A 16,731-nucleotide genomic window follows, 5' to 3' on the forward strand; every position below is an offset into this window, starting at 1 on the left:
CATCAGCTGATTGCAATCAACGTAACGTTATAATTGGCTATCTGTTAATTATTTATAATCCTCACTGCAAACCGTATCATTGTTATGATTTTGATTGATTTACGGATTTCCAACATTTCGCAGTAATTAGCCGAAATCATAATATGATATTTCGCAATTTTTTGTTACATTTTCGTAGAGTGCTATATTATATTTCTCTGTTATAGACCTTTATAACATTAATAAAACAAAATAAAGGTGTACAACTTTTTTAAGTGGTGTTCCCTAATATCACTGTTTCTTCTACATTTCAATGATATGTTGGACGCCTCCGAAATACATTACTTTGCAGACGACAGTTACTGGTAATGTCGTATCCTCGGGCCATGCAGGTCACAGAATAGAGTAAAATGAACTTTATCCATAGTAACCCCCAGAAGACTCAAGTTTGCTTGGTTACTAAAATAAAAAACCGCTCTTGGACAACAATTCGTTTAAGGCCTCGCCTAGTATCGGAATTCTGGAAGGCAAAGCCAGATTGGCTTCGAAGAAGCTGGACGTCATATATAGATCACGGCAATACTTCAAGCTGGCCAATATTCTAGCGCTCTGCAAAGCGAAGATCCGGCGACATAATATGGAGTATTGCTGTCTTCTCTGGTTCCGCGCACACCAGTATCCGCTAAAACTATTTGACCTCGTGCAACGCAGGTCTGCTCGAATTGTCAGGGACCCAGTACTCTGTGAACGACTAGATTACTTAGGGTTTCGTAGAGACGTCGTTTCATTGTGTCCCTTCATTATCCTCCACGGAAAATGTCCTGTGGAATAAGCTTGTGTTGTGTTTCCAGGACGATACGACATGAGTACAAAAGCGCATACACCTATTTAAAACGCTAGAAACGCTGAAAATAGAAAATCTTTTTGCATATTTTCTACAATGTTTTAGCTTAGTGGACTTAATTAGCTTCTTCTCTCTCAGAGCGCCATTTGTTTCCGAAGCGGTAGTAGTTAGACTGACTGTTAACCTCTATTTTGAGCAATGCACGTACACTAACATAAAGTGAGATACAAATCGCGAATGTTAGACGTAGCTTGCAACGCTCTCCCACTGGTTATTTTATTTTAGTCTAAAGCGTGTAATTTTGTAATTTTTTGCTATCTTTAGATCATTTATTATACGTCGAGATAGACTATGATAGAAAACGTCGAAAAAAATTTAGACTTTAGATCTAACCTCTATTTTGAGCAATTCACGCACACTAACACAAAGTGTCATACAAATCGCAAGTGTAAGACGTAGCTTATTACGCACACTAAACTAACATTCCTGGCCTCTTTTTATCAGTTGTCTAACACCAAGAGACTATCTAGACGTATAAATTATAAAAGTTTATTACATTGATTGGTGAGGTAACCGTTACCTGACTCAATGTTATGTCTTATTATGTCTTCATAGATTATCTATTTTGAAGTGTCTAGAAAATGACCGATGGCTTGATACCCACTTTGTGAAAGGCAATGGTTATATTTCAAATCAAATCAAATCAACATTTACAAAGTTCATCTTTTTACTGTTCTGTTTTCTTTAACATCTCATTAATGTAGTTTAATTATAAATTCGAAAAAAAAATGTGATAGGTCGGAATACAATTAAAACGCATTTCATAATTGAATTAAAAAAAGTAGTTTTTATTTTAACAATGTTTATGGCCATAATAGTTATATATGTGTTATTCCTATGGCTGAAGTGATCACTTAACACCAGGTGATTCGCACGAATATTATCCACCTCTTCTATGAACAATAACAACAGGCACCACTTGAATGATAAATCCCTAGGGTTTAACCCGTCCCTTGGATCCTTAGTCCGCTAAACATGTTATTAGCGCACGTAGACAATTGTATTTGAGTAAACTCAATTACATTGAAACCTATTATATATTTGTTTGGTAAACATACAGAAGGCGATATGGTATCTAGTCTTCGGAAATCGGCAGTTCCAAAGGGCACTACATTATTCAGATAAACTAAAACCGAGAGTGCCGTACGGCACACTATCCCTCACAAAGTTCTGTCCCTTTTTTTTGTTTATTAGATGGTTTATTTTGCATGTTCTTATAGCTTGGTTCAGTAGGTATCAGATATATTCACTCAAATCATCCTAATTATAGGCAATCTATTAATACACGTAAAATAATACGCATTGACAGAACGCTGCGCAAGCGCCAAAATCACGCCGATCTGAGGCATACCGCGCGCGATGAGAGTTTCCCAGAACGGATAGGCTAGTATGGTATAGTTTAAGTAAAACACACCAGTTATACCACAGAGAATATTCATTACTATTGATGGCTCTCTTCTATTCTCTACTACCACTGGTATGAGAAAAGTTTAGACGATCTTATGGAAGGCTTTCTTATACAGCGAGGACTTCTGGCATATAAACTGTTATCGACATTAAAACTAGCCCTGTGCTTCCTCGAGGCGTAAACGTAATAGGGTAGTCCCTGGCCCAAGGATGTAGTAAGAGGTGACTAAGGGCTTTTTAGAATTGGGAGCGTCACGCTGCCGACTTCAGCACAAGCGGGCCAGACACATCCGGGTTAATTTCCACACTCGCACAGAATACCGGGGTGAAGTAGCGGCCTAGTGCCGCAATGTTTCGCATAAGTTAGTCTCGAGGACCGGAAAACCTGCAAAAGATAGGCGTATCGGACTTGGGTTCCGGCGCTGTGTTCATAGGATCAAACTGCAAAGTTCTAAAGAGGAAATACATCCGTGCCTCCGGATTCTTTAAGCGGCAAATCGCCCGTGCAAAGTCGAGGGACGTTGTCAAAATGGGCGAGCATCTTTCCAGTTACCCGACCGGAACACGCAAGTTCTGGTCGCTGTCGAAAGCTGCTCTTGGTAACTTCAACCAGCCGTCCCTGCCACCATTGCACATGAGGAATGACACGCCGACCTATACGGTAAAAGAGAATGCCGATCTTCTGTGCGCTCTTTTTGCCTCCAACTCGACTCTTGAGGATAACCTAAAAATACCGCCAACCATCCCGCGGTGTCAGCGCTATGCCCGAAGTACAGTTCAGACAGAAAACTGTTCGGCGATCTCTGTTTTTGTTGGACGTCAGGAAGTCGAGCGGGCCAGATGGAACTTCTCCAATCGTGCTTAGAACGTGTGGTCTTGAGTTGACGCCGGTGCTAACGCGTTCATTCCGGCACTCTTATTCAAAAGGTGTAGTCCCTAACTCATGGAAGTCAGCCCTTGTCCATCTGATCCAAAAAAAAGGAGATTCGGATCTGGCAAACAACTGGCCTATAGCTATTACCTTCCTTGTCTCCAAAATCATGGAGAGCATAATTAACTGCCAGATCTTGGTATACCTAGAGAGAATTGTCGAGGACCCAGTCCTCTGTGAACGGCTGGATCACTTGAAGTTGCGTAGAGACGTCACTTCATTGTGTGTCTTCTACCGCATTTTTCACGGGGAGTGTTCCAAAGAGATGTTTCACCTGATTCTTCCACAGAATTCCACCTTAGCACGAGACGCCACAAATAACGATATAATCCCCACCATCTGGATGTATGGCGCTTCTCCACAGTGCGGTTTTCTAGGAGCTTTCTTCCACGAACTACAAAGCTGTGGAATGATCTTCCTTGTGCGGTGTTTCCGGGACGCACAGTGCAAGCGACCTGCTTCATCTTCTTTTTCTGCCATGCCATCATCTCCTGGGTAGATTTGACGGAAATCAAAACAATTTGTGTCGATGATCGAGACTATGCTTTGCAAAGTCTCATAGGGCCGGCAAAATTTATAGCAATTTAACCCTCAGAAGATACCAGTTTTTGAATTCTCCGCTAAGTCTGTGCTGCATCTCATCAAACGCTCCTCTAACTGCCACAGCCTGTATCGGCATACTCGACGTCGAATTATCTATAGTGACGTTGAGTTCCGTAGTCACTTGGAAATTGGAAGAGAAGGCCGAACTGGCCATTAATAAGCTTGGCGTACTCAGTAGGCAAAATATTACTTTACTACATGCCACAACCTGCAACTATATAAGGCGCAACTTCGGCCTCACATGGAGTAAGTGTTCTAACCTCTGGGCGAGTTGTCCGCAGTACCACCTTCTTCCATTTGACTGCATATGAAAAAGAGCAGCTCAAATCATCGTAGATCAAGTCATCTCGTCTCAGCTCACGGAACATACTTCGGAGAGAGTACAGAGAAGTCGTTCGGGTTAATACTACCATCCACATTTGACCACCGAATATTACGTAAAACTAGTACGTTTGTTAGTAAAAATTATCTTTTGTTAACAAACTTTAATTTAAATTCATTCTTTTGATGTATCTAAATTTGTTTAAGTATCACAGATCTGTATTTCAATATCTCCGATATAGCAGAATTTCACTAGACCATATAACCACACTTTTTCAAGAGTTCAAAGAGAGAATAAAAATAAAAAATACAACGACAAAATTCAGACGATAGAAATCACACGAGCAATCATAAATAAAAAAACACTTAGACAATCCAATTTATTTTTTCAAACAACCGTTAAATGAACAAAATAAAGTTCGAAGTTAGTATTACGTGCATCATCATCATTCGCCAAATCCAATTTTGCGATCTCGCAATACGAATCAATAAGATTTTATTTGCAATCTGATTCCTCTTAATATGCATCTCATCAGCTGATTGCAATCAACGTAACGTTATAATTGGCTATCTGTTAATTATTTATAATCCTCACTGCAAACCGTATCATTGTTATGATTTTGATTGATTTACGGATTTCCAACATTTCGCAGTAATTAGCCGAAATCATAATATGATATTTCGCAATTTTTTGTTACATTTTCGTAGAGTGCTATATTATATTTCTCTGTTATAGACCTTTATAACATTAATAAAACAAAATAAAGGTGTACAACTTTTTTAAGTGGTGTTCCCTAATATCACTGTTTCTTCTACATTTCAATGATATGTTGGACGCCTCCGAAATACATTACTTTGCAGACGACAGTTACTGGTAATGTCGTATCCTCGGGCCATGCAGGTCACAGAATAGAGTAAAATGAACTTTATCCATAGTAACCCCCAGAAGACTCAAGTTTGCTTGGTTACTAAAATAAAAAACCGCTCTTGGACAACAATTCGTTTAAGGCCTCGCCTAGTATCGGAATTCTGGAAGGCAAAGCCAGATTGGCTTCGAAGAAGCTGGACGTCATATATAGATCACGGCAATACTTCAAGCTGGCCAATATTCTAGCGCTCTGCAAAGCGAAGATCCGGCGACATAATATGGAGTATTGCTGTCTTCTCTGGTTCCGCGCACACCAGTATCCGCTAAAACTATTTGACCTCGTGCAACGCAGGTCTGCTCGAATTGTCAGGGACCCAGTACTCTGTGAACGACTAGATTACTTAGGGTTTCGTAGAGACGTCGTTTCATTGTGTCCCTTCATTATCCTCCACGGAAAATGTCCTGTGGAATAAGCTTGTGTTGTGTTTCCAGGACGATACGACATGAGTACAAAAGCGCATACACCTATTTAAAACGCTAGAAACGCTGAAAATAGAAAATCTTTTTGCATATTTTCTACAATGTTTTAGCTTAGTGGACTTAATTAGCTTCTTCTCTCTCAGAGCGCCATTTGTTTCCGAAGCGGTAGTAGTATTAGAAATTACATCAAAAAGAATTCGAAGGGAAACAATTTTAAGAAAATAAATGCCTTTTATGCCTTTTAGTTCAGTGATCCTGTCAGTAGACTTCGGCTTTGTTAGTTATGGTTGTTTAGCTATTTTATATAATCCTCGGTTTTACTTTGTGGTAATTTTTACGACTCAAGAACCTCTTTATTTTGGAAGTCAATTAGAAATGCAAGATAACATATTATATTGATGGTTTTGTTCAACCTTCCCATAGTATCGTTGTCAATTTATTGCAAATGTTGACAAGTTAAATCCAGATTCGAAGATGGATTTATTCCCAATTAAGGTCAGGATAAATATTACAGCAATGTCATGCCTAAATAGTTTGTTCCAGAAATTCTCTATATTGCCGGTGATTATGTTGTCCCGTATCAAAATACTAATACGTGATGCGAAAACTGAAGATGCTGATTTAGATTTGTCGGCTACAAATGATGACACAAAAAAAGTCTTGGGATAGAGATAGTTAGCATAAAGAAGAAACACAGAAGGCTAAAATGAATATTAAAAAAAACACATTCATCTTAATGAACTTCAAACAAGACCCAGTGTGCTAGAAAAATTGTAAATCGCAAGGTTCAGTATTTAATGATTGGATAGGTAAGTTTTCCCTGCTCAAGTTCTCAATATCAAATAATTAGAATTATGACTTTAAACTTTTGCATTCATGTAGACTTCCCAATAAACCGGATCTTATGTAAAAAAAAGATCGCTATGACGATCGGTCTTGCGCTGCCCTCATACAACCTATTCTTGACCAGATCGTCGGTCCATCTTGTGGGGGGCCTACCAACACTGCGTTTCCGATACGTGGTCGCCATTCGAGGACTTTTCTGCCCCAACGGCCTTCCGTCCGTCGAGCTATGTGCCCTGCCCACTGCCACTTCATTTTAGCAATAATTTGGGCTATGTCGGTGACTTTCGTTCTCCTACGGATCTCCTCATTTCTGATTCAATGTTGTAGGAAAACTCCGTGCATAGCGTTCTCCATTTCCGACTGAGCGACAGTGAGAATAAATAATACGAGTAATGACAATGACAATGACAATGTAATTAATCTAAAATAATGATGTTTGTAGTTTTTGAAGTTATACTTCTTTAGGCGCGTTATGAAACTATTATGATGAGAGTGAACTTTTAAAATGCGCGCGCATCACTGTAACACAAAACCAACAGGGTGAAGTTGGTTTCAAAAATTTTCTGACGTTTGCGACATTCGTATTTTTTTTAGTTAATCGTCTATTATTAGGATAGGCAAAGGATTCAAGCCTGTACAACCGTATCCGTTATTTGATAATTAATTATCAAAGCCATCGTTGCAAGATTTTTACATTATTTTTCTTTCTACAAACGTAGAATAGCACGAGGAATAAATCATTTCAATGATTTTTCTTCGTTAGGCCAAAGAATTAGTATAACTTCTTACGTGCATACATAAGTACAGACACACTTTTTTCTATAATATAAAGAGAACAATAGGAAATATGAAAGCCACTCAAATACCAGGATATATATTATTATCATCACCCTCGTATCACTAGATTGCCTCTGTGACACGCGCGACACGCACCGAATCGACCGTTTTCCTAAATTTGTCACGTCCTGTGTACACTGAGGAAAAAGGTCCAACACTCTTCAATGCCTTTGTAATAGTAGCTCTTTAATTGCGGTATCAGTCACATTTTTACAAGAAAATATCATTTCGGAAATGTCTTTTATTGTTACAAAAAGCCTACAATCGAAATATTTACAAGTGACATTTTAGCAATCTAGATTTGAACACTAAGCAAAATATTATGACTAGCATGACATTAAGGGATGAGACGGGCAGGACGTTCAGCTGATGGTTATTCATACGCCTTGCAAATTACAATGCAGTGCCGCTCAGGATTCTTGATAAACCTAAAAATTCTGAGCGGCACTGCAATTGCGCTTGTCATATTGAGACATAAGATGTTAAGTCTCATTTGTCAAGTAATTTCACTAATTACTGTTTGACGGCGGAAATAGGCACCGTTGTGGTACCCATAATCTACCCTGCATCTCATGACATGACAACTCGAGCACAAAACCGATAACATTTGAGCAGTAGGTGCATGTGATAAGGCGCAAATATTTGTTGAATTCCTGACAACTGTCGTGACGCCGAACGCTGATCTATCAGGGACCCTCCTATGAAAAGGATCCCTCAAGACCAAGTAGAGCAAGCAATTATTAAACTCGATCACAATAAGGCTCCTAGTAATGACTTGATGAGGGTAAAAATTTTGTCCGAATTACCAAATGATGGATAACTATTTCTTACATAATATATCTATAACTACATATTTGGAAGAACAATCACATTAGTTAGGTAACCCTAAGCAGTGGAAAGTAGCAAATTATAATAGTCAGAAAGCCTGGCAAGAACTCAGAAGATGTAATTATCTTACAGACCTTACAGCTAGCTGCCGATACTGTCGAAAGTAATGAAGAATTATTTTGATAAGATTAACGCAAATATTATACCTACTGTTATGATACAAAACGATGCGAGAGCGCAAGTTTTACCACTAGGAGGCTCCGTTGCACAGGGTGCCGGTTAGATTATGGATACCACAACGGCACCTATTTCTGCCGTGAAGCAGTAATGTGTAAGCATTACTGTGTTTCAGTCTGAAGGGCACCTTAGCTAGTGAAATTACTGGGAGTTAACTGTGACTTAACATCTTATGTCTCAATGTGACTTTTTGGGTCTTTCAAGAATGCTGAGTGGCACTGAAGTGGCATTACCATCAGCTAAACGTCCGGCTCGTCTCGTCCCCTACTTCAAAAAAAAAGTTTATCCTAAAATCATTTACATGTCTAGATAGACTGACTGTTAACCTCTATTTTGAGCAATGCACGTACACTAACATAAAGTGAGATACAAATCGCGAATGTTAGACGTAGCTTGCAACGCTCTCCCACTGGTTATTTTATTTTAGTCTAAAGCGTGTAATTTTGTAATTTTTTGCTATCTTTAGATCATTTATTATACGTCGAGATAGACTATGATAGAAAACGTCGAAAAAAATTTAGACTTTAGATCTAACCTCTATTTTGAGCAATTCACGCACACTAACACAAAGTGTCATACAAATCGCAAGTGTAAGACGTAGCTTATTACGCACACTAAACTAACATTCCTGGCCTCTTTTTATCAGTTGTCTAACACCAAGAGACTATCTAGACGTATAAATTATAAAAGTTTATTACATTGATTGGTGAGGTAACCGTTACCTGACTCAATGTTATGTCTTATTATGTCTTCATAGATTATCTATTTTGAAGTGTCTAGAAAATGACCGATGGCTTGATACCCACTTTGTGAAAGGCAATGGTTATATTTCAAATCAAATCAAATCAACATTTACAAAGTTCATCTTTTTACTGTTCTGTTTTCTTTAACATCTCATTAATGTAGTTTAATTATAAATTCGAAAAAAAAATGTGATAGGTCGGAATACAATTAAAACGCATTTCATAATTGAATTAAAAAAAGTAGTTTTTATTTTAACAATGTTTATGGCCATAATAGTTATATATGTGTTATTCCTATGGCTGAAGTGATCACTTAACACCAGGTGATTCGCACGAATATTATCCACCTCTTCTATGAACAATAACAACAGGCACCACTTGAATGATAAATCCCTAGGGTTTAACCCGTCCCTTGGATCCTTAGTCCGCTAAACATGTTATTAGCGCACGTAGACAATTGTATTTGAGTAAACTCAATTACATTGAAACCTATTATATATTTGTTTGGTAAACATACAGAAGGCGATATGGTATCTAGTCTTCGGAAATCGGCAGTTCCAAAGGGCACTACATTATTCAGATAAACTAAAACCGAGAGTGCCGTACGGCACACTATCCCTCACAAAGTTCTGTCCCTTTTTTTTGTTTATAAGATGGTTTATTTTGCATGTTCTTATAGCTTGGTTCAGTAGGTATCAGATATATTCACTCAAATCATCCTAATTATAGGCAATCTATTAATACACGTAAAATAATACGCATTGACAGAACGCTGCGCAAGCGCCAAAATCACGCCGATCTGAGGCATACCGCGCGCGATGAGAGTTTCCCAGAACGGATAGGCTAGTATGGTATAGTTTAAGTAAAACACACCAGTTATACCACAGAGAATATTCATTACTATTGATGGCTCTCTTCTATTCTCTACTACCACTGGTATGAGAAAAGTTTAGACGATCTTATGGAAGGCTTTCTTATACAGCGAGGACTTCTGGCATATAAACTGTTATCGACATTAAAACTAGCCCTGTGCTTCCTCGAGGCGTAAACGTAATAGGGGAGTCCCTGGCCCAAGGATGTAGTAAGAGGTGACTAAGGGCTTTTTAGAATTGGGAGCGTCACGCTGCCGACTTCAGCACAAGCGGGCCAGACACATCCGGGTTAATTTCCACACTCGCACAGAATACCGGGGTGAAGTAGCGGCCTAGTGCCGCAATGTTTCGCATAAGTTAGTCTCGAGGACCGGAAAACCTGCAAAAGATAGGCGTATCGGACTTGGGTTCCGGCGCTGTGTTCATAGGATCAAACTGCAAAGTTCTAAAGAGGAAATACATCCGTGCCTCCGGATTCTTTAAGCGGCAAATCGCCCGTGCAAAGTCGAGGGACGTTGTCAAAATGGGCGAGCATCTTTCCAGTTACCCGACCGGAACACGCAAGTTCTGGTCGCTGTCGAAAGCTGCTCTTGGTAACTTCAACCAGCCGTCCCTGCCACCATTGCACATGAGGAATGACACGCCGACCTATACGGTAAAAGAGAATGCCGATCTTCTGTGCGCTCTTTTTGCCTCCAACTCGACTCTTGAGGATAACCTAAAAATACCGCCAACCATCCCGCGGTGTCAGCGCTATGCCCGAAGTACAGTTCAGACAGAAAACTGTTCGGCGATCTCTGTTTTTGTTGGACGTCAGGAAGTCGAGCGGGCCAGATGGAACTTCTCCAATCGTGCTTAGAACGTGTGGTCTTGAGTTGACGCCGGTGCTAACGCGTTCATTCCGGCACTCTTATTCAAAAGGTGTAGTCCCTAACTCATGGAAGTCAGCCCTTGTCCATCTGATCCAAAAAAAAGGAAATTCGGATCTGGCAAACAACTGGCCTATAGCTATTACCTTCCTTGTCTCCAAAATCATGGAGAGCATAATTAACTGCCAGATCTTGGTATACCTAGAGAGAATTGTCGAGGACCCAGTCCTCTGTGAACGGCTGGATCACTTGAAGTTGCGTAGAGACGTCACTTCATTGTGTGTCTTCTACCGCATTTTTCACGGGGAGTGTTCCAAAGAGATGTTTCACCTGATTCTTCCACAGAATTCCACCTTAGCACGAGACGCCACAAATAACGATATAATCCCCACCATCTGGATGTATGGCGCTTCTCCACAGTGCGGTTTTCTAGGAGCTTTCTTCCACGAACTACAAAGCTGTGGAATGATCTTCCTTGTGCGGTGTTTCCGGGACGCACAGTGCAAGCGACCTGCTTCATCTTCTTTTTCTGCCATGCCATCATCTCCTGGGTAGATTTGACGGAAATCAAAACAATTTGTGTCGATGATCGAGACTATGCTTTGCAAAGTCTCATAGGGCCGGCAAAATTTATAGCAATTTAACCCTCAGAAGATACCAGTTTTTGAATTCTCCGCTAAGTCTGTGCTGCATCTCATCAAACGCTCCTCTAACTGCCACAGCCTGTATCGGCATACTCGACGTCGATATATCTATAGTGACGTTGAGTTCCGTAGTCACTTGGAAATTGGAAGAGAAGGCCGAACTGGCCATTAATAAGCTTGGCGTACTCAGTAGGCAAAATATTACTTTACTACATGCCACAACCTGCAACTATATAAGGCGCAACTTCGGCCTCACATGGAGTAAGTGTTCTAACCTCTGGGCGAGTTGTCCGCAGTACCACCTTCTTCCATTTGACTGCATATGAAAAAGAGCAGCTCAAATCATCGAAGATCAAGTCATCTCGTCTCAGCTCACGGAACATACTTCGGAGAGAGTACAGAGAAGTCGTTCGGGTTAATACTACCATCCACATTTGACCACCGAATATTACGTAAAACTAGTACTTTTGTTAGTAAAAATTATCTTTTGTTAACAAACTTTAATTTAAATTCATTCTTTTGATGTATCTAAATTTGTTTAAGTATCACAGATCTGTATTTCAATATCTCCGATATAGCAGAATTTCACTAGACCATATAACCACACTTTTTCAAGAGTTCAAAGAGAGAATAAAAATAAAAAATACAACGACAAAATTCAGACGATAGAAATCACACGAGCAATCATAAATAAAAAAACACTTAGACAATCCAATTTATTTTTTCAAACAACCGTTAAATGAACAAAATTAAGTTCGAAGTTAGTATTACGTGCATCATCATCATTCGCCAAATCCAATTTTGCGATCTCGCGATACGAATCAATAAGATTTTATTTGCAATCTGATTCCTCTTAATATGCATCTCATCAGCTGATTGCAATCAACGTAACGTTATAATTGGCTATCTGTTAATTATTTATAATCCTCACTGCAAACCGTATCATTGTTATGATTTTGATTGATTTACGGATTTCCAACATTTCGCAGTAATTAGCCGAAATCATAATATGATATTTCGCAATTTTTTGTTACATTTTCGTAGAGTGCTATATTATATTTCTCTGTTATAGACCTTTATAACATTAATAACACAAAATAAAGGTGTACAACTTTTTTAAGTGGTGTTCCCTAATATCACTGTTTCTTCTACATTTCAATGATATGTTGGACGCCTCCGAAATACATTACTTTGCAGACGACAGTTACTGGTGATGTCGTATCCTCGGGCCATGCAGGTCACAGAATAGAGTAAAATGAACTTTATCCATAGTAACCCCCAGAAGACTCAAGTTTGCTTGGTTACTAAAATAAAAAACCGCTCTTGGACAACAATTCGCTTAAGGCCTCGCCTAGTATCGGAATTCTGGAAGGCAAAGCCAGATTGGCTTCGAAGAAGCTGGACGTCATATATAGATCACGGCAATACTTCAAGCTGGCCAATATTCTAGCGCTTTGCAAAGCGAAGATCCGGCGACATAATATGTAGTATTGCTGTCTTCTCTGGTTCCGCGCACACCAGTATCCGCTAAAACTATTTGACCTCGTGCAACGCAGGTCTGCTCGAATTGTCAGGGACCCAGTACTCTGTGAACGACTAGATTACTTAGGGTTTCGTAGAGACTTCGCTTCGTTGTGTCCCTTCATTATCCTCCACGGAAAATGTCCTGTGGAATAAGCTTGTGTTGTGTTTCCAGGACGATATGACATGAGTACAAAAGCGCATACACCTATTTAAAACGCTAGAAACGCTGAAAATAGAAAATCTTTCTGCATATTTTCTACAATGTTTTAGCTTAGTGGACTTTATTAGCTTCTTCTCTCTCAGAGCGCCATTTGTTTCCGAAGCGGTAGTAGTTTTAGAAATTACATCAAAAAGAATTCTAAGGGAAACAATTTTAAGAAAATAAATGCCTTTTATGCCTTTTAGTTCAGTGATCCTGTCAGTAGAATTCGGCTTTGTTAGTTATGGTTGTTTAGCTATTTTATATAATCCTCGGTTTTACTTTGTGGTAATTTTTACGACTCAAGAACCTCTTTATTTTGGAAGTCAATTAGAAATGCAAGATAACATATTATATTGATGGTTTTGTTCAACCTTCCCATAGTATCGTTGTCAATTTATCGCAAATGTTGACAACTTAAATCCAGATTCGAAGATGGATTTATTCCCAATTAAGGTCAGGATAAATATTACAGCAATGTCATGCCTAAATAGTTTGTTCCAGAAATTCTCTATTTTGCCGGTGATTATGTTGTCCCGTATCAAAATACTAATACGTGATGCGAAAACTGAAGATGCTGATTTAGATTTGTCGGCTACAAATGATGACACAAAAAAAGTTAGCATAAAGAAGAATTACAGAAGGCTAAAATGAATATTAAAAAAAAACATTCATCTTAATGAACTTCAAACAAGACCCAGTGTGCTAGAAAAATTGTAAATCGCAAGGTTCAGTATTTAATGATTGGATAGGTAAGTTTTCCCTGCTCAAGTTCTCAATATCAAATAATTAGAATTATGACTTTAAACTTTTGCATTCATGTAGACTTCCCAATAAACCGGATCTTATGTAAAAAATATCATCATCATCATTTCAGCCGGAAAACGTCCACTGCTGGACAAAGGCCTCCCCCAAAGATAGCTGTGACGATTGGTCTTGCGCTGCCCTCATACAACCTATTCTTGACCAGATCGTCGGTCCATCTTGTGGGGGGCCTACCAACACTGCGTTTCCGATACGTGGTCGCCATTCGAGGACTTTTCTGCCCCAACGGCCTTCCGTCCGTCGAGCTATGTGCCCTGCCCACTGCCACTTCAGTTTCGCAATAATTTGGGCTATGTCGGTAACTTTCGTTCTCCTACGGATCTCCTCATTTCTGATTCAATCTTGTAGGAAAACTCCGTGCATAGCGTTCTCCATTTCCGACTGAGCGACAGTGAGAATAAATAATACGAGTAATGACAATGACAATGACAATGTAATTAATATAAAATAATGATGTTTGTAGTTTTTGAAGTTATACTTCTTTAGGCGCGTTATGAAACTATTATGATGAGAGTGAACTTTTAAAATGTGCGCGCATCACTAACACAAAACCAACAGGGTGAAGTTGGTTTCAAAAATTTTCTGACGTTTGCGACATTCGTATTTTTTTTAGATAATCATCTATTATTAGGATAGGCAAAGGATTCAAGCCTGTACAACCGTATTCGTTATTTGATAATTAATTATCAAAGCCATCGTTGCAAGATTTTAACATTATTTTTCTTTCTACAAACGTAGAATAGCACGAGGAATAAATCATTTCAATGATTTTTGCTTCGTTAGGCCAAAGAATTAGTATAACTTCTTGCGTGCATACATAAGTACAGACACACTTTTTTCTATAATATAAAGAGAACAATAGGAAATATGAAAGCCACTCAAATACCAGGATATATATTATTATCATCACCCTCGTATCACTAGATTGCCTCTGTGACACGCGCGACACGCACCGAATCGACCGTTTTCCTAAATTTGTCACGTCCTGTGTACACTGAGGAAAAAGGTCCAACACTCTTCAATGCCTTTGTATTAGTAGCTCTTTAATTGCGGTATCAGTCACATTTTTACAAGAAAATATCATTTCGGAAATGTCTTTTATTGTTACAAAAAGCCTACAATCGAAATATTTACAAGTGACATTTTAGCAATCTAGATTTGAACACTTAGCAAAATAATGTTATTAGTATAGTACCTTTGTTTTAGACAATAAGGGATGAGACGTGCAGGACGTTCAGCTGATGGTAATTAATACGCCCTGCCCATTACAATGCAGTGCCGCTCAGGATTCTAGGACCCTCCTACGAAAAGGATCCCTCAGGACTAAGTAAAGCAAGCAATTATTAAACTCAATCAGAATAAGGCTCCTGGTTATGACTTGATGAGGGTAAAATTTTTGTCCCGAATTACCAAATGAAGGATTACTATTTCTTACATAATATATCTATAACTACATATTTGGAAGAACAATAACATTAGTTAGGTAACCCTAAGCAGTGGAAAGTAGCAAATTATAATAGTCAGAAAGCCTGGCAAGAACTCAGAAGATGTAATTATCCTACAGACCTTACAGCTAGCTGCCGATACTGTCGAAAGTAATGGAGAATTATTTTGATAAGATAAACGAAAATATTATACCTACTGTTATGATACAAAACGATGCGAGAGCGCAAGTTTTACCACTAGGAGGCTCCGTTGCACAGGATGCCGGTTAGATTATGGGTACCACAACTGCACCTATTTCTGCCGTGAAGCAGTAATGTGTAAGCATTACTGTGTTTCAGTCTGAAGGGCACCTTAGCTAGTGGAATTACTGGAACTTAACTGTGACTTAACATCTTATGTCTCAAAGTGACGGGCGCAGTTGAAGTGCCGCTTAGAATTTTTGGGTCTTTCTAGAATCCTGAGTGGCACTGATATGGCATTACCATCAGCTAAACATCCGGCTCGTCTCGTCCCTTATTTCTAAAAAAGAGTTTATCCTAAAATCATTTATATATCTAAATAGACTGACTGTTAACCTCTATTTTGAGCTATTAACGCACACTAACACAGTGAGATACAAATCGCGAGTGTAAGACGTAGCTTGCAACGCTCACTTAAGTAATAAACCTGGCCTGTTTTCATTGATTGTCTAGCAGTAAGAGTTTCTATCTATACGTATAAATTATCTTAAAGTTTATCTTCTAACGAATGTATTTAGTTAAATCATTAGTGACAGTTGACAGTCGATCGGCCGCTCGAGGTCGAATGCTGCCAAAAATGAAATTAACTCTTTTCTGTAACTACGCTTATATTCATTTGAAATATAAAATCAATTATAAATAGTTCGGTTTGTTAAAAATAATATATAAAAAAATTATAATGTAATTATTATAATTATATTATTATTATTTAATGTCATATTTATTTACGGTAAGTTATGAATATTTAACATTTTGGGCTGCTTATGAGTTTCGTTAGTTCTTATCTGTTGTGCTCTTTGTTGATATCGTATGGCAAGGTTGAGGGTTTACGAGTAAAATGCTGTTACTAAGAGTTTTTATTCAACATCTGCTATAGTGAATTAATAAGATTTTAAAATACTTAAACTTTTTTAAATTTGTAAGATATTTCTTCACATTGGTGCACATTTTCCATATCTTTTCAACCAGGAATCCTGAGCGTCACTGCAATGTAATAGACTGGAAAATCTTAACTTTTTCTCATTAAAAAATACAATAATTAAAAAATAAGTGGCATTGCGTTGCAATGGTCAAAACATTACAAATTATTAGTCTTGCAGCTTATCTCATGACCTTTTTTATTCATCAG

General features: G+C 38.6%; 1 protein-coding gene across 1 annotated transcript in view; it reads left to right on the top strand.

Annotated features, from left to right (window-relative positions):
- The window catches only part of LOC126969156 (nephrin-like), a 570,056-nt gene that overhangs the window by 283,051 nt on the left and 270,274 nt on the right, over positions 1 to 16,731 (top strand). The gene's annotated exons all lie outside the window — the stretch shown is intronic.

The sequence above is a fragment of the Leptidea sinapis genome, chromosome 17, assembly GCF_905404315.1.
Source record: "Leptidea sinapis chromosome 17, ilLepSina1.1, whole genome shotgun sequence".
Taxonomy (NCBI): Eukaryota; Metazoa; Arthropoda; class Insecta; order Lepidoptera; family Pieridae; genus Leptidea; species Leptidea sinapis.